This window comes from Oncorhynchus gorbuscha, linkage group LG10 (assembly GCF_021184085.1).
Source record: "Oncorhynchus gorbuscha isolate QuinsamMale2020 ecotype Even-year linkage group LG10, OgorEven_v1.0, whole genome shotgun sequence".
Taxonomy (NCBI): domain Eukaryota; kingdom Metazoa; phylum Chordata; class Actinopteri; order Salmoniformes; family Salmonidae; genus Oncorhynchus; species Oncorhynchus gorbuscha.
In genome coordinates this window covers 94,486,395-94,512,650 of record NC_060182.1, presented here as the reverse complement: position 1 = coordinate 94,512,650, position 26,256 = coordinate 94,486,395, and the positions used below count along the sequence as shown (strand labels likewise).

The 26,256-nt window shown below is 48.7% G+C and overlaps 1 pseudogene; it reads right to left on the bottom strand.

Annotated features, from left to right (window-relative positions):
• LOC124046990 overlaps positions 1-26,127 on the bottom strand; it is a 142,414-nt pseudogene extending 116,287 nt beyond the window's left edge.
• Positions 26,128-26,256: the final 129 nt, after the last annotated feature.

Here is a 26,256-nt window from a genome sequence, read left to right as displayed (position 1 = left end):
TCTGTAGAGCGCCAAGAGAGGACTGTGTCGAGGCACAGATCTGGGGAAGGGAACCAAAAAATAAGTGTTAAACAAATCAAAATATATTTTAGATTCTTCAAAGTAGCTATGCACACTGGTTGGCAATCTCTCAACCAGCTTCATGAGGCAGTCACCTGGAATGCATTTCAATTAACAGATGTGCTTTGTTAAAAGTTAATTAGCGGAATTTAGTTCCCTGGAATGAGTAGGTGTGTCCAAACTTTTGACTGGTACTGTATGTGATTTCAGTTTAATACATTTGCGGCGGTTGAATAAGCGCCACGGTGTCTGTCTGGGTGGACCATTTCAGATTGCCAGTGATGTGTACGCCAAGGAACTTGAAGCTTTTCACCTTCTCTACTACAGCCGTCGATGTTGGCGTGCCCCCTGTGCAGTCTCCCGAAGTCCACAGTCCACAATCAGTTCATGCGTTTTGTTGGCGTTGGGGATATTTTCCACTCTGCCAGGGCGGCCCTCACCTCCTCCCTGTAGGCTGTCTTGTTGTTGTTGTTGTTGGTAATCAGGCCTACCACTGTTGTGTCATCTACACACGTAATGATTTAAGTTGAGGACCACACAGTCCCCTGTCTTCAGGATCAGCAGAGGTGTTGTTCCCTACCTTCACCACCTGAGGACGGATGAGGAGGTCAGGAAGTCCGAGAGCCAGTTGCACAGGGCGGCGTTCAGACCCAGGGCCCCAAGCTTAGTGATGAGCTTGGAGGGTACTATGGTGTTGAAGGTTGAGCTACAGTCAATGAACAGTGTTCTTACATTGGTATTCCTCTTGTCCAGATGGGGCAGTGTGCAATACAATGGCGATTGAGTCATCCGTGGATCTATTGGGGCGGGATGCAAATTGCTGTGGGTCTAGGGCCCTCAAACTCAACTCTGGACCGCAAAGCCAGTTCTGCTGCTTGTTTTCATTGTTCCTGGTTTAGACCTGGCACTACAGGTGTGTGTGGTTTAGACCCGGCACTACAGGTGTGTGTGGTTTAGACCCGGCACTACAGGTGTGTGTGGTTTAGACCCGGCACTACAGGTGTGTGTGGTTTAGACCCGGCACTACAGGTGTGTGTGGTTTAGACCCGGCACTACAGGTGTGTGTGGTTTAGACCCGGCACTACAGGTGTGTGTGGTTTAGACCCGGCACTACAGGTGTGTGTGGTTTAGACCCGGCACTACAGGTGTGTGTGGTTTAGACCCGGCACTACAGGTGTGTGTGGTTTAGACCTGGCACTACAGGTGTGTGTGGTTTAGACCTGGCACTACAGGTGTGTGTGGTTTAGACCTGGCACTACAGGTGTGTGTATTAATTAATTAATTAATCAATGATCAGGTAGAACAGAAAACCAGCTCTGGACCTCGAAGGGTAAAAGTTGAATACCTCTTGTCTAGGGTGTCAGGTAAAGTTGAATACCTCTTGTCTGGTTTAAAGTTGACTTGTCTGGCACTACAGGAATACCTCTTGTCTAGGGTGTCAGGTATTAATTAATTAATTAATCAGGGTGTCAGGTAAAGTTGAAACCTCTTGTCAGCTCTGGACCTCTTGTCTAAGGGTCAAAAGTTGAATACCTCTTGTCTAGGGTGTCAGGTAAAGTTGAATACCTCTTGTCTAGGGTGTCAGGTAAAGTTGAATACCTCTTGTCTAGGGTGTCAGGTAAAGTTGAATACCTCTTGTCTAGGGTGTCAGGTAAAGTTGAATACCTCTTGTCTAGGTAAAGGTGTCAGGTAAAGTTGAATACCTCTTGTCTAGGGTGTCAGGTAAAGTTGAATACCTCTTGTCAGGTAAAAGGGTGTCAGGTAAAGTTGAATACCTCTTGTCTAGGGTGTCAGGTAAAGTTGAATACCTCTTGTCTAGGGTGTCAGGTAAAGTTGAATACCTCTTGTCTAGGGTGTCAGGTAAAGTTGAATACCTCTTGTCTAGGGTGTCAGGTAAAGTTGAATACCTCTTGTCTAGGGTGTCAGGTAAAGTTGAATACCTCTTGTCTAGCGTGTCAGGTAAAGTTGAATACCTCTTGTCAGGTAAAAGTTGAATACCTCTTGTCAGGTAAAAGTTGAATACCTCTTGTCTAGGGTGTCAGGTAAAGTTGAATACCTCTTGTCTAGGGTGTCAGGTAAAGTTGAATACCTCTTGTCTAGGGTGTCAGGTAAAGTTGAATACCTCTTGTCTAGGGTGTCAGGTAAAGTTGAATACCTCTTGTCTAGCGTGTCAGGTAAAGTTGAATACCTCTTGTCAGGTAAAAGTTGAATACCTCTTGTCAGGTAAAAGTTGAATACCTCTTGTCTAGGGTGTCAGGTAAAGTTGAATACCTCTTGTCTAGCGTGTCAGGTAAAGTTGAATACCTCTTGTCAGGTAAAAGTTGAATACCTCTTGTCAGGTAAAAGTTGAATACCTCTTGTCAGGTAAAAGTTGAATACCTCTTGTCAGGTAAAAGTTGAATACCTCTTGTCTAGGGTGTCAGGTAAGGTGGAGGTGACATGATCCTTGAATAGTCTCTCAAAGCACTTCATAATGACAGAAGTGAGTGCTACGGGACAATAGTCATTTAGTTCAGTTTCCTTTGCTTTCTTGGGAACTGAAACAATGGAGGCCATCTTGAAGCATGTGGGGACAGCAGACTGGGATAGGGAGAGATTTGATATGTCCGTTAACACTCCAGCCATCTGGCCTGCACATGCTCTGAGGACGCGGCTTGGGATGCGGTCTGGCCCGGCAGCCTTGCGAGGGTAAACAAGTTTAAATGTTTTTCTCTGGTCGGCCACGGAGAAGGAGAGCCCACCGTCTCTGGCAGCGGGCCGTGTCGATGGCACGGTGTCGACTTCAAAGCGAAGTTGTTGCCGGCTTGCGAAAGTCAACAGCTTTAATGGTCCTCTTACTCTCGTTGGCCGCGGCCTTGTGAGCGACTGTGACCCACTGCTTCAGCTCCAAATCAAATTGTATTTGTCACATGAGCCAAATACAACCTTAGCGTGAAATGCTGACTTTACAAGCCCTTAACCAACAATGCAGTTAAGAAAAAAATATATTTACTAAATCTAGATAAAAAAATATTTAAAAAGTTACAATAACAAACCACAAGACTCCACGTGGTAATGGCTCTGCCACATGTTGCCGGGGTGATGTTGCCGGGGTGATGTTGCCGGGGTGATGTTGCCGGGGTGATGTTGCCGGGGTGATGTTGCCGGGGTGATGTTGCCGGCAGACATCAGCCGCTGAGGGAAATGCGTCCTTTTGAAATCAATGTTATGTCCAACGGTAGCATCCAAGCTCAAAAATCGCAGAGGTCAAATGTTTGACGGCTAACGCCATCTTGTGAATTGAAATCATGAGAAAATAAAAGTAGATTTGTTGCATATGGCCTCCACTGGTTATTGTACTAAGATTTATGAAGTCAAACAGTGTTTGGGGTGTTCGGGGCGGCAGGGTAGCCTAGTGGTTAGAGTGTAGAGGTGGTAGGGTAGCCTAGTGGTTAGAGTGTAGAGGTGGCAGGGTAGCCTAGTGGTTAGAGTGTAGAGGTGGCAGGGTAGCCTAGTGGTTAGAGTGTAGAGGTGGCAGGTAGCCTAGTGGTTAGAGTGTAGAGGTGGCAGGGTAGCCTAGTGGTTAGAGTGTAGAGGCGGAAGGGTAGCCTAGTGGTTAGAGTGTAGAGGTGGCAGGTAGCCTAGTGGTTAGAGTGTAGAGGTGGCAGGTAGCCTAGTGGTTAGAGTGTAGAGGTGGCAGGGTAGCCTAGTGGTTAGAGTGTAGAGGCGGCAGGGTAGCCTAGTGGTTAGAGTGTAGAGGCGGCAGGGTAGCCTAGTGGTTAGAGTGTAGAGGTGGCAGGTAGCCTAGTGGTTAGAGTGTAGAGGTGGGAGGTAGCCTAGTGGTTAGAGTGTAGAGGTGGCAGGGTAGCCTAGTGGTTAGAGTGTAGAGGTGGCAGGGTAGCCTAGTGGTTAGAGTGTAGAGGTGGCAGGGTAGCCTAGTGGTTAGAGTGTAGAGGCGGGAGGTAGCCTAGTGGTTAGAGTGTAGAGGTGGCAGGGTAGCCTACTGGTTAGAGTGTAGAGGTGGCAGGGTAGCCTAGTGGTTAGAGTGTAGAGGCGGCAGGGTAGCCTAGTGGTTAGAGTGTAGAGGTGGCAGGGTAGCCTAGTGGTTAGAGTGTAGAGGTGGCAGGGTAGCCTAGTGGTTAGAGTGTAGAGGTGGTAGGGTAGCCTAGTGGTTAGAGTGTAGAGGTGGTAGGGTAGCCTAGTGGTTAGAGTGTAGAGGTGGTAGGGTAGCCTAGTGGTTAGAGTGTAGAGGTGGTAGGGTAGCCTAGTGGTTAGAGTGTAGAGGCGGCAGGGTAGCCTAGTGGTTAGAGTGTAGAGGTGGCAGGGTAGCCTAGTGGTTAGAGTGTAGAGGTGGCAGAGTAGCCTAGTGGTTAGAGTGTAGAGGTGGCAGGTAGCCTAGTGGTTAGAGTGTAGAGGTGGCAGGTAGCCTAGTGGTTAGAGTGTAGAGGCGGCAGGGTAGCCTAGTGGTTAGAGTGTAGAGGTGGCAGGTAGCCTAGTGGTTAGAGTGTAGAGGTGGCAGGTAGCCTAGTGGTTAGAGTGTAGAGGTGGCAGGGTAGCCTAGTGGTTAGAGTGTAGAGGCGGCAGGGTAGCCTAGTGGTTAGAGTGTAGAGGTGGCAGGGTAGCCTAGTGGTTAGAGTGTAGAGGTGGCAGGGTAGCCTAGTGGTTAGAGTGTAGAGGCGGCAGGGTAGCCTAGTGGTTAGAGTGTAGAGGTGGTAGGGTAGCCTAGTGGTTAGAGTGTAGAGGTGGTAGGGTAGCCTAGTGGTTAGAGTGTAGAGGTGGTAGGGTAGCCTAGTGGTTAGAGTGTAGAGGAGGCAGGGTAGCCTAGTGGTTAGAGTGTAGAGGTGGCAGGGTAGCCTAGTGGTTAGAGTGTAGAGGTGGCAGGGTAGCCTAGTGGTTAGAGTGTAGAGGTGGCAGGGTAGCCTAGTGGTTAGAGTGTAGAGGTGGCAGGGTAGCCTAGTGGTTAGAGTGTAGAGGTGGTAGGGTAGCCTAGTGGTTAGAGTGTAGAGGTGGTAGGGTAGCCTAGTGGTTAGAGTGTAGAGGAGGCAGGGTAGCCTAGTGGTTAGAGTGTAGAGGTGGCAGGTAGCCTAGTGGTTAGAGTGTAGAGGTGGCAGGGTAGCCTAGTGGTTAGAGTGTAGAGGCGGCAGGGTAGCCTAGTGGTTAGAGTGTAGAGGTGGCAGGGTAGCCTAGTGGTTAGAGTGTAGAGGTGGCAGGTAGCCTAGTGGTTAGAGTGTAGAGGTGGCAGGGTAGCCTAGTGGTTAGAGTGTAGAGGTGGCAGAGTAGCCTAGTGGTTAGAGTGTAGAGGTGGCAGGTAGCCTAGTGGTTAGAGTGTAGAGGTGGCAGGTAGCCTAGTGGTTAGAGTGTAGGCGGCAGGGTAGCCTAGTGGTTAGAGTGGAGAGGTGGCAGGTAGCCTAGTGGTTAGAGTGGAGAGGTGGCAGGTAGCCTAGTGGTTAGAGTGGAGAGGTGGCAGGGTAGCCTAGTGGTTAGAGTGTAGAGGTGGCAGGTAGCCTAGTGGTTAGAGTGTAGAGGTGGCAGGGTAGCCTAGTGGTTAGAGTGTAGAGGCGGCAGGTAGCCTAGTGGTTAGAGTGTAGAGGTGGCAGGGTAGCCTAGTGGTTAGAGTGGAGGGGCGGCAGGTAGCCTAGTGGTTAGAGTGGAGGGGCGGCAGGTAGCCTAGTGGTTAGAGTGGAGGGGCGGCAGGTAGCCTAGTGGTTAGAGCGTTGGACTTGTAACCGAAAGGCAGACAAGGTAAAAATATGTCGTTCTGCCCCTGAACAAGGCAGTTAACCACTGTTCCCGGTAGGCCGTCATTGAAAATAAGAATTTGTTCTTAACTGACTTGCCCAGTTAAATAAAGGTTAAAAAAATACATTTGAAAAAGTCAAGAAGCTACTAGCTAGCACAAACTCTCGCTAGCTACATTGACTATGTTCACAATGTAAACAAAAGCAACTTGAGTAATTAGAGGATCATTTAGCACTAGCAACAATTAATTGAGTACTTACGAAAAACTGGAACCAAGACCCAACTAGCTTTCACAGTCTCAGGTCAAAATGAGACGTTCTTCCATGTTTCCATGTTAATTAGAGGATCATTTAGAAGCAACAGTTTAAGAGTACTTGAGAAAAACTGGACCAGAGCTATTGTACTTCCGCATAACAGACGACCACGGTCCGGTCCTCCTCCTCCTCATAACAGATGACCACGGTCCGGTCCTCCTCCTCCTAACAGACGACCACGGTCCGGTCCTCCTCCTCCTCATAACAGATGACCACGGTCCAGTCCTCCTCCGCATAACAGATGACCACGGTCCTCCTCCTCACCCTCCTAACAGACGACCACGATCCTCCTCCTCACCCTCCTAACAGACGACCACGGTCCGGTCCTCCTCCTCCTCCTAACAGACGACCACGGTCCGGTCCTCCTCCTCCTCCTAACAGACGACCACGGTCCGGTCCTCCTCCTCCTCCTAACAGACGACCACGGTCCGGTCCTCCTCCTAACAGACGACCACGGTCCGGTCCTCCTCCTCCTAACAGACGACCACAGTCCGGTCCTCCTCCTCCTAACAGACGACCACGGTCCGGTCCTCCTCCTCCTAACAGACGACCACGGTCCGGTCCTCCTCATAACAGACGACCACGGTCCTGTCCTCCTCATAACAGATGAGCACGGTCCTCCTCCTCCTCATAACAGATGAGCACGGTCCTCCTCCTCCGCATAACAGATGACCACGGTCCTCCTCCTCACCCTCCTAACAGATGACCACGGTCCTCCTCCTCACCCTCCTAACAGACGACCACGGTCCGGTCCTCCTCCTAACAGACGACCACGGTCCGGTCCTCCTCACCCTCATAACAGACGACCACGGCCCGGTCCTCCTCCTCCTAACAGATGACCACGGTCTGGTCCTCCTCCTCCTCCTAACAGATGACCACGGTCTGGTCCTGTCCTCCTCCTCCTAACAGACGACCACGGTCCTCCTCCTCCTCCTAACAGACGACCACGGTCCTCCTCCTCCTCCTAACAGACGACCACGGTCCTCCTCCTCCTCCTAACAGACGACCACGTTCTGGTCCTCCTCCTCCTCCTAACAGACAACCACGGTCCTCCTCCTCCTCCTAACAGATGACCACGGTCCTCCTCCTCCTCATAACAGATGACCACGGTCCTCCTCCTCCTCATAACAGATGACCACGGTCCTCCTCCTCCTCCTAACAGACGACCACGTTCTGGTCCTCCTCCTCCTCCTAACAGACAACCACGGTCCTCCTCCTCCTCCTAACAGATGACCACGGTCCTCCTCCTAACAGATGACCAAGGTCCTCCTCCTAACATATCACCACGGTCCTCCTCCTAACAGATGACCTCGGTCCTGCTCCTCCTCCTAAGAGATGACCACGGTCCTCCTCCTCATAAGATGACCACGGTCCTCCTCCCTCCTCCTCCTAACAGATGACCACGGTCCTCCTCCCTCCTCCTCCTAACAGATGACCACGGTCCTCCTCCCTCCTCCTCCTAACAGATGACCACGATCCTCCTCCCTCCTCCTCCTAACAGATGACCACGGTCCTCCTCCCTCCTCCTCCTAACAGATGACCACGGTCCTCCTCCTAACAGATGACCACGGTCCTCCTCCCTCCTCCTCCTAACAGATGACCACGGTCCTCCTCCCTCCTCCTCCTAACAGATGACCACGGTCCTCCTCCCTCCTCCTCCTAACAGATGACCACGGTCCTCCTCCCTCCTCCTCCTAACAGATGACCACGGTCCTCCTCCCTCCTCCTCCTAACAGATGACCACGGTCCTCCTCCCTCCTCCTCCCAACAGATGACCACGGTCCTCCTCCCTCCTCCTCCCAACAGATGACCACGGTCCTCCTCCCTCCTCACAGATGACCACGGTCCTCCTCCCTCCTCCTCCTAACAGATGACCACGGTCCTCCTCCCTCCTCCTCCTAACAGATGACCACGGTCCTCCTCCCTCCTCCTCCTAACAGATGACCACGGTCCTCCTCCCTCCTCCTCCTAACAGATGACCACGGTCCTCCTCCCTCCTCCTCCTAACAGATGACCACGGTCCTCCTCCCTCCTCCTCCTAACAGATGACCACGGTCCTCCTCCCTCCTCCTCCTAACAGATGACCACGGTCCTCCTCCTCCTAACAGATGACCACGGTCCTCCTCCTCCTAACAGATGACCACGGTCCTCCTCCTCCTAACAGATGACCACGGTCCTCCTCCTCCTAACAGATGACCACGGTCCTCCTCCTCCTAACAGATGACCTCGGTCCTCCTCCCCCTAACAGATGACCTCGGTCCTCCTCCCCCTAACAGATGACCTCGGTCCTCCTCCTCCTCCCCCTAACAGATGACCTCGGTCCTCCTCCTCCTCCTCCTCATAACAGATGACCTCGGTCCTCCTCCTCCTCCTAACAGATGACCTCGGTCCTCCTCCTCATAACAGATGAGCACGGTCCTCCTCCTCCTCATAACAGATGAGCACGGTCCTCCTCCTCCTCATAACAGATGAGCACGGTCCTCCTCCTCCTCATAACAGATGAGCACGGTCCTCCTCCTCCTCATAACAGATGAGCACGGTCCTCCTCCTCCTCATAACAGATGAGCACGGTCGTCCTCCTCCTCATAACAGATGAGCACGGTCGTCCTCCTCCTCATAACAGATGAGCACGGTCGTCCTCCTCCTCATAACAGATGAGCACGGTCGTCCTCCTCCTCATAACAGATGAGCACGGTCGTCCTCCTCCTCATAACAGATGACCACGGTCCTCCTCCTCCTCATAACAGATGACCACGGTCGTCCTCCTCCTCCTAACAGATGAGCACGGTCCTCCTCCTCCTAACAGATGACCATGGTCCTCCTCCTAACAGATGACCACGGTCCTCCTCCTCCTCCTAACAGATGACCACGGTCCTCCTCCTCCTCCTAACAGATGACCACGGTCCTCCTCCTCCTCCTAACAGATGACCACGGTCCTCCTCCTCCTAAGAGATGACCACGGTCCTCCTCCTCCTAAGAGATGACCACGGTCCTCCTCATCCTCCTCATAACAGATGACCACGGTCCTCCTCCTCCTAACAGATGACCACGGTCCTCCTCCTCCTAAGAGATGACCACGGTCCTCCTCCTCCTAAGAGATGACCACGGTCCTCCTCCTCCTAACAGATGACCACGGTCCTCCTCCTCCTAACAGATGACCACGGTCCTCCTCCTCCTAACAGATGACCACGGTCCTCCTCCTCCTCCTAACAGATGACCACGGTCCTCCTCCTCCTCCTAACAGATGACCACGGTCCTCCTCCCTCCTCCTAACAGATGACCACGGTCCTCCTCCCTCCTCCTAACAGATGACCACGGTCCTCCTCCCTCCTCCTAACAGATGACCACGGTCCTCCTCCCTCCTCCTAACAGATGACCACGGTCCTCCTCCCTCCTCCTAACAGATGACCACGGTCCTCCTCCCTCCTCCTAACAGATGACCACGGTCCTCCTCCCTCCTCCTAACAGATGACCACGGTCCTCCTCCTCCTCCTAACAGATGACCACGGTCCTCCTCCCTCCTCCTAACAGATGACCACGGTCCTCCTCCCTCCTCCTAACAGATGACCACGGTCCTCCTCCTCCTCCTAACAGATGACCACGGTCCTCCTCCTCCTCCTAACAGATGACCACGGTCCTCCTCCTCCTCCTAACAGATGACCACGGTCCTCCTCCCTCCTCCTCCTAACAGATGACCACGGTCCTCCTCCCTCCTCCTCCTAACAGATGACCACGGTCCTCCTCCCTCCTCCTCCTAACAGATGACCACGGTCCTCCTCCCTCCTCCTCCTAACAGATGACCACGGTCCTCCTCCCTCCTCCTCCTAACAGATGACCACGGTCCTCCTCCCTCCTCCTCCTAACAGATGACCACGGTCCTCCTCCCTCCTCCTCCCAACAGATGACCACGGTCCTCCTCCCTCCTCACAGATGACCACGGTCCTCCTCCCTCCTCACAGATGACCACGGTCCTCCTCCCTCCTCCTCCTAACAGATGACGGTCCTCCTCCCTCCTCCTCCTAACAGATGACCACGGTCCTCCTCCCTCCTCCTCCTAACAGATGACCACGGTCCTCCTCCCTCCTCCTCCTAACAGATGACCACGGTCCTCCTCCCTCCTCCTCCTAACAGATGACCACGGTCCTCCTCCCTCCTCCTCCTAACAGATGACCACGGTCCTCCTCCCTCCTCCTCCTAACAGATGACCACGGTCCCTCCCTCCTCCTCCTAACAGATGACCACGGTCCTCCTCCTCCTAACAGATGACCACGGTCCTCCTCCTCCTAACAGATGACCACGGTCCTCCTCCTCCTAACAGATGACCTCGGTCCTCCTCCCCCTAACAGATGACCTCGGTCCTCCTCCCCCTAACAGATGACCTCGGTCCTCCTCCTCCTCCCCCTAACAGATGACCTCGGTCCTCCTCCTCCTCCCCCTAACAGATGACCTCGGTCCTCCTCCTCCTCCTCCTCATAACAGATGACCTCGGTCCTCCTCCTCCTCATAACAGATAACCACGGTCCTCCTCCTCCTCATAACAGATAACCACGGTCCTCCTCCTCCTCCTAACAGATGAGCACGGTCCTCCTCCTCATAACAGATGAGCACGGTCCTCCTCCTCCTCATAACAGATGAGATGTCCTCCTCCTCCTCATAACAGATGAGCACGGTCCTCCTCCTCCTCATAACAGATGAGCACGGTCCTCCTCCTCCTCATAACAGATGAGCACGGTCGTCCTCCTCCTCATAACAGATGAGCACGGTCGTCCTCCTCCTCATAACAGATGAGCACCTCCTCCTCCTCTAACAGATGAGCACGGTCGTCCTCCTCCTCATAACAGATGAGCACCGTCCTCCTCCTCATAACAGATGACCACGGTCCTCCTCCTCCTCATAACAGATGACCACGGTCGTCCTCCTCCTCCTAACAGATGAGCACGGTCCTCCTCCTCTAACAGATGACCATGGTCCTCCTCCTAACAGATGACCACGGTCCTCCTCCTCCTCCTAACAGATGACCACGGTCCTCCTCCTCCTCCTAACAGATGACCACGGTCCTCCTCCTCCTCCTAACAGATGACCACGGTCCTCCTCCTCCTAAGAGATGACCACGGTCCTCCTCCTCCTAAGAGATGACCACGGTCCTCCTCATCCTCCTCATAACAGATGACCACGGTCCTCCTTCCTCCTCCTCCTAACAGATGACCACGGTCCTCCTCCTCCTAAGAGATGACCACGGTCCTCCTCCTCCTAAGAGATGACCACGGTCCTCCTCATCCTCCTCATAACAGATGACCACGGTCCTCCTTCCTCCTCCTCCTAACAGATGACCACGCTCCTCCTCCTCCTCACAGATGACCACGGTCCTCCTCCCTCCTCCTCCTAACAGATGACCACGGTCCTCCTCCCTCCTCCTCCTAACAGATGACCACGGTCCTCCTCCCTCCTCCTCCTAACAGATGACCACGGTCCTCCTCCCTCCTCCTCTAACAGATGACCACGGTCCTCCTCCCTCCTCCTCCTAACAGATGACCACGGTCCTCCTCCCTCCTCCTCCTAACAGATGACCACGGTCCTCCTCCCTCCTCCTCCTAACAGATGACCACGGTCCTCCTCCCTCCTCCTCCTAACAGATGACCACGGTCCTCCTCCTCCTAACAGATGACCACGGTCCTCCTCCTCCTAACAGATGACCCTCCTCCTCCTCCTAACAGATGACCTCGGTCCTCCTCCCCCCAGATGACCCTCCTCCTCCCCCTAACAGATGACCTCGGTCCTCCTCCTCCTCCCCCTAACAGATGACCTCGGTCCTCCTCCTCCTCCCCCTAACAGATGACCTCGGTCCTCCTCCTCCTCCTCCTCATAACAGATGACCTCGGTCCTCCTCCTCCTCATAACAGATAACCACGGTCCTCCTCCTCCTCATAACAGATAACCACGGTCCTCCTCCTCCTCCTAACAGATGACCTCGGTCCTCCTCCTCATAACAGATGAGCACGGTCCTCCTCCTCCTCCTCCTAACAGATGACCACGGTCCTCCTCCTCCTAAGAGATGACCACGGTCCTCCTCCTCCTAACAGATGACCACGGTCCTCCTCCTCCTAACAGATGACCACGGTCCTCCTCCTCCTCCTAACAGATGACCACGGTCCTCCTCCTCCTCCTAACAGATGACCACGGTCCTCCTCCTCCTCCTAACAGATGACCACGGTCCTCCTCCTCCTCCTAACAGATGACCACGGTCCTCCTCCCTCCTCCTAACAGATGACCACGGTCCTCCTCCCTCCTCCTAACAGATGACCACGGTCCTCCTCCTCCTCCTAACAGATGACCACGGTCCTCCTCCCTCCTCCTAACAGATGACCACGGTCCTCCCTCCTCCTAACAGATGACCACGGTCCTCCTCCTAACAGATCCGGTCCTCCTCCTAACAGATGACCACGGTCCTCCTCCTAACAGATGACCCTCCTCCTCCTAACAGATGACCACGGTCCTCCTCCCTCCTCCTAACAGATGACCACGGTCCTCCTCCCTCCTCCTAACAGATGACCACGGTCCTCCTCCCTCCTCCTAACAGATGACCACGGTCCTCCTCCCTCCTCCTAACAGATGACCACGGTCCTCCTCCTCCTCCTAACAGATGACCACGGTCCTCCTCCCTCCTCCTAACAGATGACCACGGTCCTCCTCCCTCCTCCTAACAGATGACCACGGTCCTCCTCCCTCCTCCTAACAGATGACCACGGTCCTCCTCCCTCCTCCTAACAGATGACCACGGTCCTCCTCCTCCTCCTAACAGATGACCACGGTCCTCCTCCTCCTCCTAACAGATGACCACGGTCCTCCTCCTCCTCCTAACAGATGACCACGGTCCTCCTCCTCCTCCTAACAGATGACCACGGTCCTCCTCCTAACAGATGACCACGGTCCTCCTCCTAACAGATGACCACGGTCCTCCTCCTAACAGATGACCACGGTCCTCCTCCTAACAGATGACCACGGTCCTCCTCCTAACAGATGACCACGGTCCTCCTCCTAACAGATGACCACGGTCCTCCTCCTAACAGATGACCACGGTCCTCCTCCTAACAGATGACCACGGTCCTCCTCCTAACAGATGACCACGGTCCTCCTCCTAACAGATGACCACGGTCCTCCTCCTAACAGATGACCACGGTCCTCCTCCTAACAGATCCGGTCCTCCTCCTAACAGATGACCACGGTCCTCCTCTAACAGATCCTCCTCCTAACAGATGACCACGGTCCTCCTCCTAACAGATGACCACCTCCTCCTCCTAACAGATGACCACGGTCCTCCTCCTAACAGATGACCACGGTCCTCCTCCTAACAGATGACCACGGTCCTCCTCCTCCTCCTAACAGATGACCACGGTCCTCCTCCTCCTCCTAACAGATGACCACGGTCCTCCTCCTCCTCCTAACAGATGACCACGGTCCTCCTCCTCCTCCTAACAGATGACCACGGTCCTCCTCCTCCTCCTAACAGATGACCACGGTCCTCCTCCTCCTCCTAACAGATGACCACGGTCCTCCTCCTCCTCCTAACAGATGACCACGGTCCTCCTCCTCCTCCTAACAGATGACCACCAAACCATCTTTTGGCAGCACACATCCCTAGGTTAAGTGGAATATCTTTGGGCAGCACACATCCCTAGGTTAAGTGGAATATCTTTGGGCAGCACACATCCCTAGGTTAAGTGGAATATCTTTGGGCAGCACACATCCCTAGGTTAAGTGGAATATCTTTGGGCAGCACACATCCCTAGGTTAAGTGGAATATCTTTGGGCCGCACACAGCCCTAGTTTAAGTGGAATATCTTTGGGCTGCACACAGCCCTAGTTTAAGTGGAATATCTTTGGGCAGCACACAGCCCTAGTTTAAGTGGAATATCTTTGGGCAGCACACAGCCCTAGTTTAAGTGGAATATCTTTGGGCAGCGCTCAACTGGTTGTTGTATGGAGCTGCTTCCAGAAGAATGACATCAGTAGCAGGTAGGACAGGAAAGACATTTCAACTGACGATATCTACCAGGAAATGCAAACTGAGGCAACAATGGGTACGCAAACCAGGTTTTTTTTTTTTAAGCGATGCACAATTCAGTCATCATGTGCCATTTGAATAAATATTTAACCCCAAAAACGTCCCAGTGTTAAATATTCACCGCAAAGTAGACCTACCTGGTAGAATGACACTATGACGATGATTTGTTATCAAAGGGGCTTGGCATTCGTGTTTCCAACTCTGCCATCACATGTAGGCTACACTGTACACCCCAGAAACAACGCTATCCAAACACTCTTGCTAGGTGCACAATTTAAAAATAAAATAAAAAATGTAAAGGGCAACTACACCCTCCCCAAATATCCGTTGGCACTAGCCCAGTGTGCGACTTGTAAATTTACCTGAATATCAAGCCCTGCTTATGGTTGCTTCACTAGACACCCTATTCCCGACCATGGTGCATTACTTGGGCCCTGGTCAAAAGTAGTGCACTATGTAGGGAATTAGGGGTTGCATTTGGGATGCATCCGATCTACGGATCTCTGGTGGTGAAAGATCGTGGAGAAAAAAAGGGATCAGAATCAGGAGGGAATTTTTCCCTTGGCTTTTACTATGGAGTTGAACCACGAAGCGTGAGTTAACATGTATTTAACACCCACAACACACAGCCTTCATTTCCATTCAACTTTTAGGATTAAAGGTCAGTCTGAAAAAAAAAAAACTCTACAAAGAGAGAGAGACCCGTCATCAACATTAATATGAGGACGAGGAAACACCTTGCCTAGTGCCACATCTGTTTGTGCGGTCTAGCCAACTCCTACGGTCCCTGTCACACCAATGACCACCGTTGGAGGAACCACCCAGTAGGGACCCCTCTTCTTTACATCAGAGTGATTAGTTAATCAGCTGGTGTTTATCTGGGCTGGCAGGCTGGAGGCACAACAGGTCCTCTGGTGGTAATCCCTCTAATCTAGATCACAGTGAAACGGCCAGTCCAAGACCCATGGAGACCTCAAACATTTATTTTCCTCCCATCTTACGAAACGACATAAATCCATGGCTTCTGCAGACCAGTTTTACAACAGGTTTAAGGTATAAAGAACTCACTTCCAACACATCAGGGTTTTAACAGAGAATTCCAGATTATGATTTGTTTTTTGTTTTCGTCAAAATGGCTGCTCACCTACACTCAGTCTTATGATAACATTGTTCTCCCTTAAATCTGGGTTGCAACATGACATGCTAACCGTCCTCTTTAGTTAGAAATTGTCAATGAGCGAGTACGTTTCATTGATAAGTAGAAAGAGGAATTGTAGGTCGATCCAACTCACCGGGCTCCAGTTTAATAATCTTAACAGCAGCAAGCTCTCCCGTTTGGATGTTTCGAGCCTGAAAGAGAGAATAAAACATTTTAGAACACTGCTTGGGGGAGCCAGTCACTATCCTGGTATTGCAAGTACCGTGCTCTACAGGGCATCGTGCTCTATCATCGGCACTACAGGGCACCATTCTCTACAGAGCACCGTGCTCTACCATCGGCGCTACAGGGCACCGTGCTCTACCATCGGCTCTACAGAGCACCATGCTCTACTAATTGAGCCATGTCCTGTCCAGTGACCGCCACACACCGCGCCATGGTCCTGTCCAGTGACCGTGCTCTACCATCGCCACACACCGTGCCATGGTCCTGGCTCTACAGGGCACCGTGCTCTACCATCGCCACACACTGCGCGATGGTCCTGGCTCTACAGGGCACCGTGCTCTACCATCGCCACACACTGCGCCATGGTCCTGGCTCTACAGGGCACCGTGCTCTACCATCGCCACACACTGCGCCATGGTCCTGGCTCTACAGGGCACCCTGCTCTACCATCGCCACACACCGCGCCATGGTCCTGTCCAGTGACCGTGCTCTACCATCGCCACACACCACGCCATGGTCCCGTCTGCCACACACTTTACTGCCACACAATGAATAGATCTCTCTCTAAAGTTTGCAAATGACAACAATCAGTATTGTTGGTTTCATCTTCATTACTCAGTCCCTCCAGGATTTTGCGATTTGCAACATATTTAGCCAGATCAACAACTCCACATATTATGCAAGGGTTTATAACACCTGACCAATCACTGCACTATTACAGCATAAACCTGACCAATCACTGCACTATTACAGCATAAACCTGACCAATCACTGCACTATTACAGCATAAACCTGACCAATCACTGCACTATTACTGCATAAACCTGACCAATCACTGCACTATTACAGCATAAACCTGACCAATCACTGCACTATTACAGCATAAACCTGACCAATCACTGCACTATTACAGCATAAACCTGACCAATCACTGCACTATTACCGCATAAACCTGACCAATCACTGCACTATTACCGCATAAACCTGACCAATCACTGCACTATTACCGCATAAACCTGACCAATCACTGCACTATTACCGCATAAACCTGACCAATCACTGCACTATTACCGCATAAACCTGACCAATCACTGCACTATTACCGCATAAACCTGACCAATCACTGCACTATTACAGCATAAACCAGTCAAATCATTGCAATGTTACCGCATAAACTGTCTAATCACCTCGCTAAAAAAAGACGGCTTGCAATTTTATCCAATCACCACACTTTTAATTGCATAAAATGATTCAATCAAGCAACAAACTTTCCCTCATCAGAGCATTTATTTGCAAATTTGATAAAAATCCTCATAATTCACCGTGCAAAATGTCTGAATTGCCACAATAAAAATCAAGAGTTTAGCAACTAGCAAAAAATCAAATAAATAAATAAAAATTGAAAACACTAAAATCCTGGATGGACAGATTACTAAATACAATTTATAGTCCCAGGACAACTAACAGACAGAGATAATGTAGATGAAAGTCTAGAGCAGACCACAATGTTACTAGCCCGGCTCCAAAATTTGTACTATTAGAAAGCACAAAAATGTCACAATCTAGCAGGCTAGAAGGACACATTTTTTCTACTGAAAAGTACTAGCTTTGGGCTAGCGAGTTATTCTTCATTTCCATCCCTGGATGAAATATTAGAAAACTGTTACTCAAAAGAGAGAGGCAAGAGCCGAGTTATAAAACAACCAATCAAAATCAAGCTCCATGGGCTTACTTCCTAGACGGTTTACCATTACCAAGGGAAGAGAGAGCGACAGACGATCCAGCTTTTAATTTCCCCCATTTGTCCTGGCAGAGTTCTGGGACGCTCCCAAGTCCCTGTGTATGTGTGTTCACACACACATACGATACACTTTATGTGAACACACATACGCTTTATGTAAACACACATACGCTTTATGTGAACACACATACGCTTTATGTGAACACACATACGCTTTATGTGAACACACATACACAGGGACTTGGGAGCGTCCCAGAACTCTGCCAGGACAAATGGGGGAAATTGAAGCTGGATCGTCTGTCGCTCTCTCTTCCCTTGGTAATAGTAATCCATCTAACTTTCACCACACGTTACATCAGACAGAGGTAGGCTGTAACAGCACGATGCTTTATCACATGGTTCCTACAGGGTTACAGATGCTGTCCATAGTGGGGGGGGGGGGGGACTACAATAACTCCTCATTAGTCTGCTATTCTATCAGAGAGCCAATGTTACTATTCAGAGAGCCAATGTTACTATTCAGAGAGCCAATGTTACTATTCAGAGAGACAATGTTACTATTCAGAGAGCCAATGATACTATTCAGAGAGCCAATGTTACTATTCAGAGAGCCAATGTTACTATTCAGAGAGCCAATGTTACTATTCAGAGAGCCAATGTTACTATTCAGAGAGCCAATGATACTATTCAGAGAGCCAATGTTACTATTCAGAGAGACAATGTTACTATTCAGAGAGCCAATGATACTATTCAGAGAGCCAATGTTACTATTCAGAGAGCCAATGTTACTATTCAGAGAGCCAATGTTACTATTCAGAGAGCCAATGATACTATTCAGAGAGCCAATGTTACTATTCAGAGAGACAATGATACTATTCAGAGAGCCAATGTTACTATTCAGAGAGACAATGTTACTATTCAGAGAGCCAATGATACTATTCAGAGAGCCAATGTTACTATTCAGAGAGCCAATGATACTATTCAGAGAGCCAATGTTACTATTCAGAGAGCCAATGATACTATTCAGAGAGCCAATGTTACTATTCAGAGAGCCAATGATACTATTCAGAGAGCCAATGTTACTATTCAGAGAGCCAATGATACTATTCAGAGAGCCAATGATACTATTCAGAGAGCCAATGATACTATTCAGAGAGCCAATGTTACTATTCAGAGAGCCAATGATACTATTCAGAGAGCCAATGATACTATTCAGAGAGCCAATGATACTATTCAGAGAGCCAATGATACTATTCAGAGAGCCAATGTTACTATTCAGAGAGCCAATGTTACTATTCAGAGAGCCAATGTTACTATTCAGAGAGCCAATGTTACTATTCAGAGAGCCAATGTTACTATTCAGAGAGCCAATGATACTATTCAGAGAGCCAATGTTACTATTCAGAGAGCCAATGTTACTATTCAGAGAGCCAATGTTACTATTCAGAGAGCCAATGTTACGAGGCAGGCAACTCCTTTAACTGGCTCGACAGAAAGACCATCGGATTCCTCCTTCACAGATAAAGCAGGGTACCGTTTCATCGGATTCCTCCTTCACAGATGAAACAGTACCCTGTTTTATCACCATCATAGAATGATTGTACAGAACAACTTGGCAATGTTCTAACCACTTCAACACATGAAAAAGCATCAAACATCCTACATGACTGAAGCTGGCCCATAAAGGAGGCTATACATCCTACATGACTGAAACTGGCCCATAAAGGAGGCTATACATCCTACATGACTGAAACTGGCCCATAAAGGAGGCTATACATCCTACATGACTGAAGCTGGCCCATAAAGGAGGCGACACATTCTACATGACTGAAACTGGCCCATAAAGGAGGCTATACATTCTACATGACTGAAACTGGCCCATAAAGGAGGCTATATATCCGACATGACTGAAACTGGCCCATAAAGGAGGCTATACATCCTACATGACTGAAGCTGGCCCATAAAGGAGGCTATACATCCTACATGACTGAAACTGGCCCATAAAGGAGGCTATACATCCGACATGACTGAAACTGGCCCATAAAGGAGGCTATACATCCTACATGACTGAAACTGGCCCATAAAGGAGGCTATACATCCGACATGACTGAAACTGGCCCATAAAGGAGGCTATACATCCTACATGACTGAAACTGGCCCATAAAGGAGGCTATACATCCGACATAGTAGGCTATATCTCCCAGCTCCTGTATTTGGAACCCAAGACACTAAAGTGATAATGTGGTGGGCAGAAGGTTGACTCAGTAAATGAAAGCCTTGATTGGTTGGTGACTCACCAGTCTAAATAAAGCCTTTACCAAATGTCACAAGTCACCTATCTAAAAAAAAAATTAAAAAAATAAAAAAAACAGGCAAAAGCAAATTGGAGAGAGGAGGATTACCTGCCCACATACAATAAAGTGCTTGATAACGAGGCCAGAGGTATACATTTCCCATTGACATTAAGCTGCACAAAGAGTTTAAACAGCTCTAATACTTTATTATGTCAAGAAGGCTTAAGCCTGATGAATTTAACTGTGTTTAAATGAGGCCTCACCTCCTGGTGACACTAGTGACCATATCCCCCCCCCCCCCCCCCCGTGCATCCCGCAAAGGCGTAGGTGTTGCTAACATTTACGATAGCAAATTTAAATGACGTTTTTTGTCTTTTGAGCTTCTAGTCATGGAATCTATGCAGCCTACTCAATCACTTTTTATAGCTACTGTTTACAGGCCTCCTGGGTCATATACAGCGTTCCTCACCGAGTTCCCTGAATTCCTATCGGACCATATAGTCATAGAAGATAATATTCAAATTTTGGGTGATTTTAATATTCATATGGAAAAGTCCACAGACCCAAAAGGCTTTCGGAGCCATCATCGACTGGGTTTTGTCCAACATGTCTCTGGACCTACTCACTGTCACAGTCATACTCTGGACCTAGTTTTGTCCCATGGAATAAATGTTGTGGATCTTAATGTTTTTCCTCATAATTCTGGACTATTGGACCACCATTTTATTACGTTAGCAATCGCAACAAATAATCTGCTCAGACCCCAACCAAGGAGCATCAAAAGTTGTGCTATAAATTCTCAGACAAACCAAAGATTCCTTGATGCCCTTCCAGACTCCCTCTGCCTACCCAAGGATGTCAGAGGACAAAAAAAACAGTTAACCACCTAACTGAGGAACTCAATTTAACCCTGTGCAATACCCTAGATGCAGTTGCACCCCTAAAAACGAAAACAATTTGTCATAAGAAACTAGCTCCCTGGTACACAGAAAATACCCGAGCTCTGAAGCAAGCATCCAGAAAATTGGAACGGAAATGGTGCCACACCAAACTGGAAGTCTTCTGACTAGCTTGGAAAGACAGTACCGTGCAGTACCGAAGAGCCCTCAGTGCTGCTCGATCATTCTATTTTTCCAACTTAATTGAGGAAAATAAGAACAATACGAAATTTATTTTTGATACTGTCGCAAAGCTAACTAAAAAGCAGCATTCCCCAAGAGAGGATGGCTTTCACTTCAGCAGTAATAAATTCATGAACTTCTTTGAGGAAAAGATCATGATCATTAGAAAGCAAATTTCGGACTCCTCTTTAAATTTGCGTATTCCTCCAAAGCTCAGTTGTCCTGAGTCTGCACAACTCTGCCAGGACCTAGGATCAAGAGAGACAGTTCCTCGGCATACACATCACAGACAAACTGAATTGGTCCACTCACACTGACAGCATCGTGAAGAAGGCGCAGCAGCGCCTATTCAACCTCAGGAGGCTGAAGAAATTCGGCTTGTCACCAAAAGCACTCACAAACTTCTACAGATGCACAATCGAGAGCATCCTGCCGGGCTGTATCACCGCCTGGTACGACAACTGCTCCGCCCTCAACCGTAAGGCTCTCCAGAGGGTAGTGAGGACTGCACAACGCATCACCGGGGGCAAACTACCTGCCCTCCAGGACACCTACACCACCCGTTGTTACAGGAAGGCCATAAAGATCATCAAGGACATCAACCACCCGAACCACTGCCTGTTCACCCCGCTATCATCCAGAAGGCGAGGTCAGTACAGGTGCATCAAAGCTGGGACCGAGAGACTGAAAAACAGCTTCTATCTCAAGGCCATCAGACTGTTAAACAGCCACCACTAACATTGAGTGGCTGCTGCCAACACACTATCATTGACACTGACCCAACTCCAGCCATTTTAATAATGGGAATTGATGGGAAATGATGTAAATATATCACTAGCCACTTTAAACAATGCTACCTTACATAATGTTACTTACCCTACATTATTCATCTCATATGCATATGTATATACTGTACTCTACATCATCGACTGCATCCTTATGTAACACATGTATCACTAGCCACTTTAACTATGCCACTTTGTTTACTTTGTCTACACACTCATCTCATATGTATATACTGTACTCGATACCATCTACTGTATGCTGCTCAGTACCATCACTCATTCATATATCCTTATGTACATGTTCCTTATCCCCTTACACTGTGTATAAGACAGTAGTTTTGGAATTGTTAGTTCGATTACTTGTTGGTTATCACTGCATTGTCGGAACTAGAAGCACAAGCATTTTGCTACACTCGCATTTAACATCTGCTAACCATGTGTATGTGACAAATAAAATTTGATTTGATTTGACACTCAAGTGTTTTAGTACTATATCCCTTGACACAAGGATAAAATAATATTGGCCTCTAAACCTTCAACCTTCTGTCCTCGTGCTCCTAGACCTTAGTGCTGCTTTTGATACCATCGATCACCACATTCTTTTGGAGAGATTGGAAACCCAAATTGGTCTACACGGACAAGTTCTGGCCTGGTTTAGATCTTATCTGTCGGAAAGATATCAGTTTGTCTCTGTGAATGGTTTGTCCTCTGACAAATCAACTGTAAATTTCGGTGTTCCCCAAGGTTCCGTTTTAGGACCACTATTGTTTTCACTATATATATATATATATATATTACCTCTTGGGGATGTCATTCGAAAACATAATGTTAACTTTCACTGCTATGCGGATGACACACAGCTGTACATTTCAATGAAACATGGTGAAGCCCCAAAATTGCCCTCGCTAGCAGCCTGTGTTTCAGACATAAGGAAGTGGATGGCTGCAAACGTTCTACTTTTAAAACTCGGACAAAACAGAGATGCTTGTTCTAGGTCCCAAGAAACAAAGAGATCTTCTGTTGAATCTGACAATTAACCTTAATGGTTGCACAGTCGTCTCAAATAAAACTGTGAAGGACCTCGGCGTTACTCTGGACCTTGATCTCTCTTTTGACGAACATATCAAGACTGTTTCAAGAACAGCTTTTTTCCATCTACGTAACATTGCAAAAATCAGAAATGTTCTGTCCAAAAATTATGCAGAAAAATTAATCCATGCTCTTGTTACTTCTAGGTTAGACTACTGCAATGCTCTACTTTCCGGCTACCCGGATAAAGAACTAAATAAACTTCAGTTAGTGCTAAATACGGCTGCTAGAATCCTGACTAGAACCCCCCAAAAATGATATTACTCCAGTGCTAGCCTCTCTACACTGGCTTCCTGTTAAGTCAAGGGCTGATTTCAAGGTTTTACTGCTAACCTACAAAGCATTACATGGGCTTGCTCCTACCCATCTTTCCGATTTGGTCCTGCCGTACATACCTACACGTACGCCATGGTCACAAGACGCAGGCCTCCTAATTGTCCCTAGAATTTATAAGCAAACAGCTGGAGGCAGGGCTTTCTCCTATAAAGCTCAATTTTTATGGAATGGTCTGCCTACCCATGTGAGAGACGCAGACTCGGTCTCAACCTTTAAGAGTTTACTGTAGACTCATCTCTTCAGTGGGTCATATGATTGAGTGTAGCCTGGCCCAGGAGTGTGAAGGTGAACGGAAAGGCTCTGGAGCAACGAACCGCCCTTGCTGTCTCTGCCTGGCCGGTTCCCCTCTTTCCACTGGGATTCTCTGCCTCTAACGCTTTTACAGGGGCCGAGTCACTGGCTTACTGGTGCTCTTCCATGCCGTCCCTAGGAGGGGTGCGTCACTTGAGTGGGTTGAGTCACTGACATGCACTTCCTGTCTGTAAGTCTGTATGGATAAGAGCGTCTGCTAAATGACTTAAATGTAAATGTAATGTAAAATGGGTTGGCGCCCCTCCTTGGGTTGTGCTGTGGCGGAGATATTTGTGGGCTATACTCTGCCTTGTCTCAGGATGGTAAGTTGGTGGTTGAAGATATCCATCTAGTGGTGTGGGGGCTGTGCTTTGGCAAAGTGGGTGGGCTTATATCCTGCCTGTTTAGCCCTGTCCGGGGGTATCATCTGATGGGGCCACAGTGTCTCCTGACCCTCCTGTCTCAGCCTCCAGTATTTATGCTGCAGTAGTTTGTGTCGGGGGGCTAGGGTGAGTCTATTATATCTGGAGTACTTCTCCTGTCTTATCTGGTGTCCTGTGTGAATTTAAGTATGCGCTCTCTAATTCTCTCTTTCTCTCGGAGCACCTGAGCCCTAGGACAATGCCTCAGGACTGCCTGGCATGATGACTCCTTGTTGTCCCCAGTCCACCTGGCCGTCCTGCTGCTCCAATTTCAACTGTTCTGCCTGCGGCTATGGAACCCTGACCTGTTCACCGGACGTGCTATCTGTCCCAGACCTGCTGTTTTCAACTCTCTAGAGACAGCAGGAGCGGTAGAGATACTCTGAATGATCGGCTATGAAAAGCCAACTGACATTTACTCCTGAGGTGCTGACTTGCTGCACCCTCGACAACTACTGTTATTATTATTATTATTTGACCATGCTGGTCATTTATGAACATTTGAACATCTTGGCCATGTTCTGTTATAATCTCCACCCGGCACAGCCAGAAGAGGACTGGCCACCCCCCATAGCCTGGTTCCTCTCTAGGTTTCTTCCTCGGTTCTGGCCTTTCTAGGGAGTTTTTCCTAGCCACTGTGCTTCTACACCTGCATTGCTTGCTGCTTGGGGTTTTAGGCTGGGTTTCTGTACAGCACTTTGAGATATCAGCTGATGTACGAAGGGCTGTATAAATAAATGTGATTTTAAGATAAGCATTCCCTGTGGTTCCCATTCAACTCAACTTCAAATGCCCCTGTAACACAAACTACTATTGGCAAACTGACACCAACAAAGGTTCTGCCCATTGAATCAAGGTGTTAGTAGACACTAGAGCATACATACAACTATGCATAACTTTACTCATATCTTGGCCATAAAAGCAAAACACAACGAGAGAGAGAGCGAGAGACAGAGAGAGAGAGCGAGAGACAGAGAGAGAGACAGAGAGAGAGAGCGAGAGAGACAGAGAGAGACAGAGAGAGAGAAAAGAGAGAGAGAGCGAGAGACAGAGAGAGAGAGAGAGACAGAGAGAGAGAGCGAGAGACAGAGAGCGAGAGACAGAGAGAGAGACAGAGAGAGAGAGCGAGAGACAGAGAGAGAGACAGAGAGAGAGAGAGAGAGAGAGAGAGAGATAATTTAACTATGGGCCTGGGGGAGACCAATACAACCTTTACAACTTAATATGAGTCATCTGGCCAGGTTTCAAGAGGACATAGATATGGTATAGGGATCTCGTGTCTTCCAACAGGTGTGGTGGAGCTTGTTTTTGGGAAGACACAGATCTAAAATTCAGAAATATGCTACTGCTCTACTTTCAGTTTGAAGGTAGATCGAAATATATATATATATATATATATATATATATATATAAAAGAAAATACCTTGTACACGTCTCCATATGTGCCGCTCCCAACACGTTGAATGAGCTCGAAATCCTGCTGTGGGTTGTTTCTTTTAATTTCTCCACTAGGTCTTGAACAGATATCCATGACAGCTATCGAACTGGCTGGAAAAGTTAACACCTAACAACTTCACTTTACATTTAAACGCGTTGGCTTGTGCAAATACACGTCGGTATATCATTCGGCGAGGAGTTATTAACGTTACTTCAAGAGGTGATCATTTGTTTTATTCTCTAAAGCTGCAGAAGTGTTGCTTCCAAGTCTGGCTTCTGGGTCCATTTCCTGCCGTTGAGACAAGAGTAGAAAATAATAGTTAATAAACAAATTTCAGAAGTCATTTAAAAAGGCAACAATATTTGATGTCTGTCCGGATAAACGTTAATTTGGGGCAAACTAACTAGTTAGCTACGGAAAAAGTTAGCAGAAACTATGGATTGATTATTGCCTTTAACCAATATAAATACAATGATTGACCCTCTGTAACGTTAGAGAGTAAGTTAAGTTAACTACTTCCACTGTAGATAGATAATTTAACTAGGTTTTGGTAGTTATCCAAAGCTAACGTTACAGTGGCTAAGTGGTTAGCTGGCTAAGCGAAAGTCAAAATCCAAAACAGGAGTTAGATTGGCGAATTTACCATTTATTCCCATTATAAATAAATGACACATACGAAAGTAGGCGTATGTTACATTTGGCAATATTACGGTGTCAAATCCCTTTCTTCCAAAAGATAAATTCAATGTTCCTATTCAGAGAAAGTGTAAACACTTCTTCTGCTGGCCAGATCTCTCTCTCTTTCTCTCTCTGACAACGACAAGCACCGCGTTGAGCTGGAAAAAGACCCGAGCTGCGGTCCTCATGTCCCTCCTGTTGACAACACGACGTGCTACTAACTCACTAGTGAAAACACGGACTTTATGTCATCCATGCATTCAACTGTAAAAGGTGTACCTACCGATTTTCACAAGGAAACAATAACAACTAACATAATTGAATCGATTAAAATGCTATTGAAAGCAAGCATTGTTGTTTTTTAAATTATCGAGACGGAATTGATGTCTTGTCTGTTAAATGATGTGCAACTACCGCCACCTAACGATGTAAACAAGCAAGCAACTGTAACCACAAAACGTGCAGAAAAAAACAACACAACCCCTCCCCCTCCCTCCTCCTCCTCCTCCTCCTCCTTGCAATT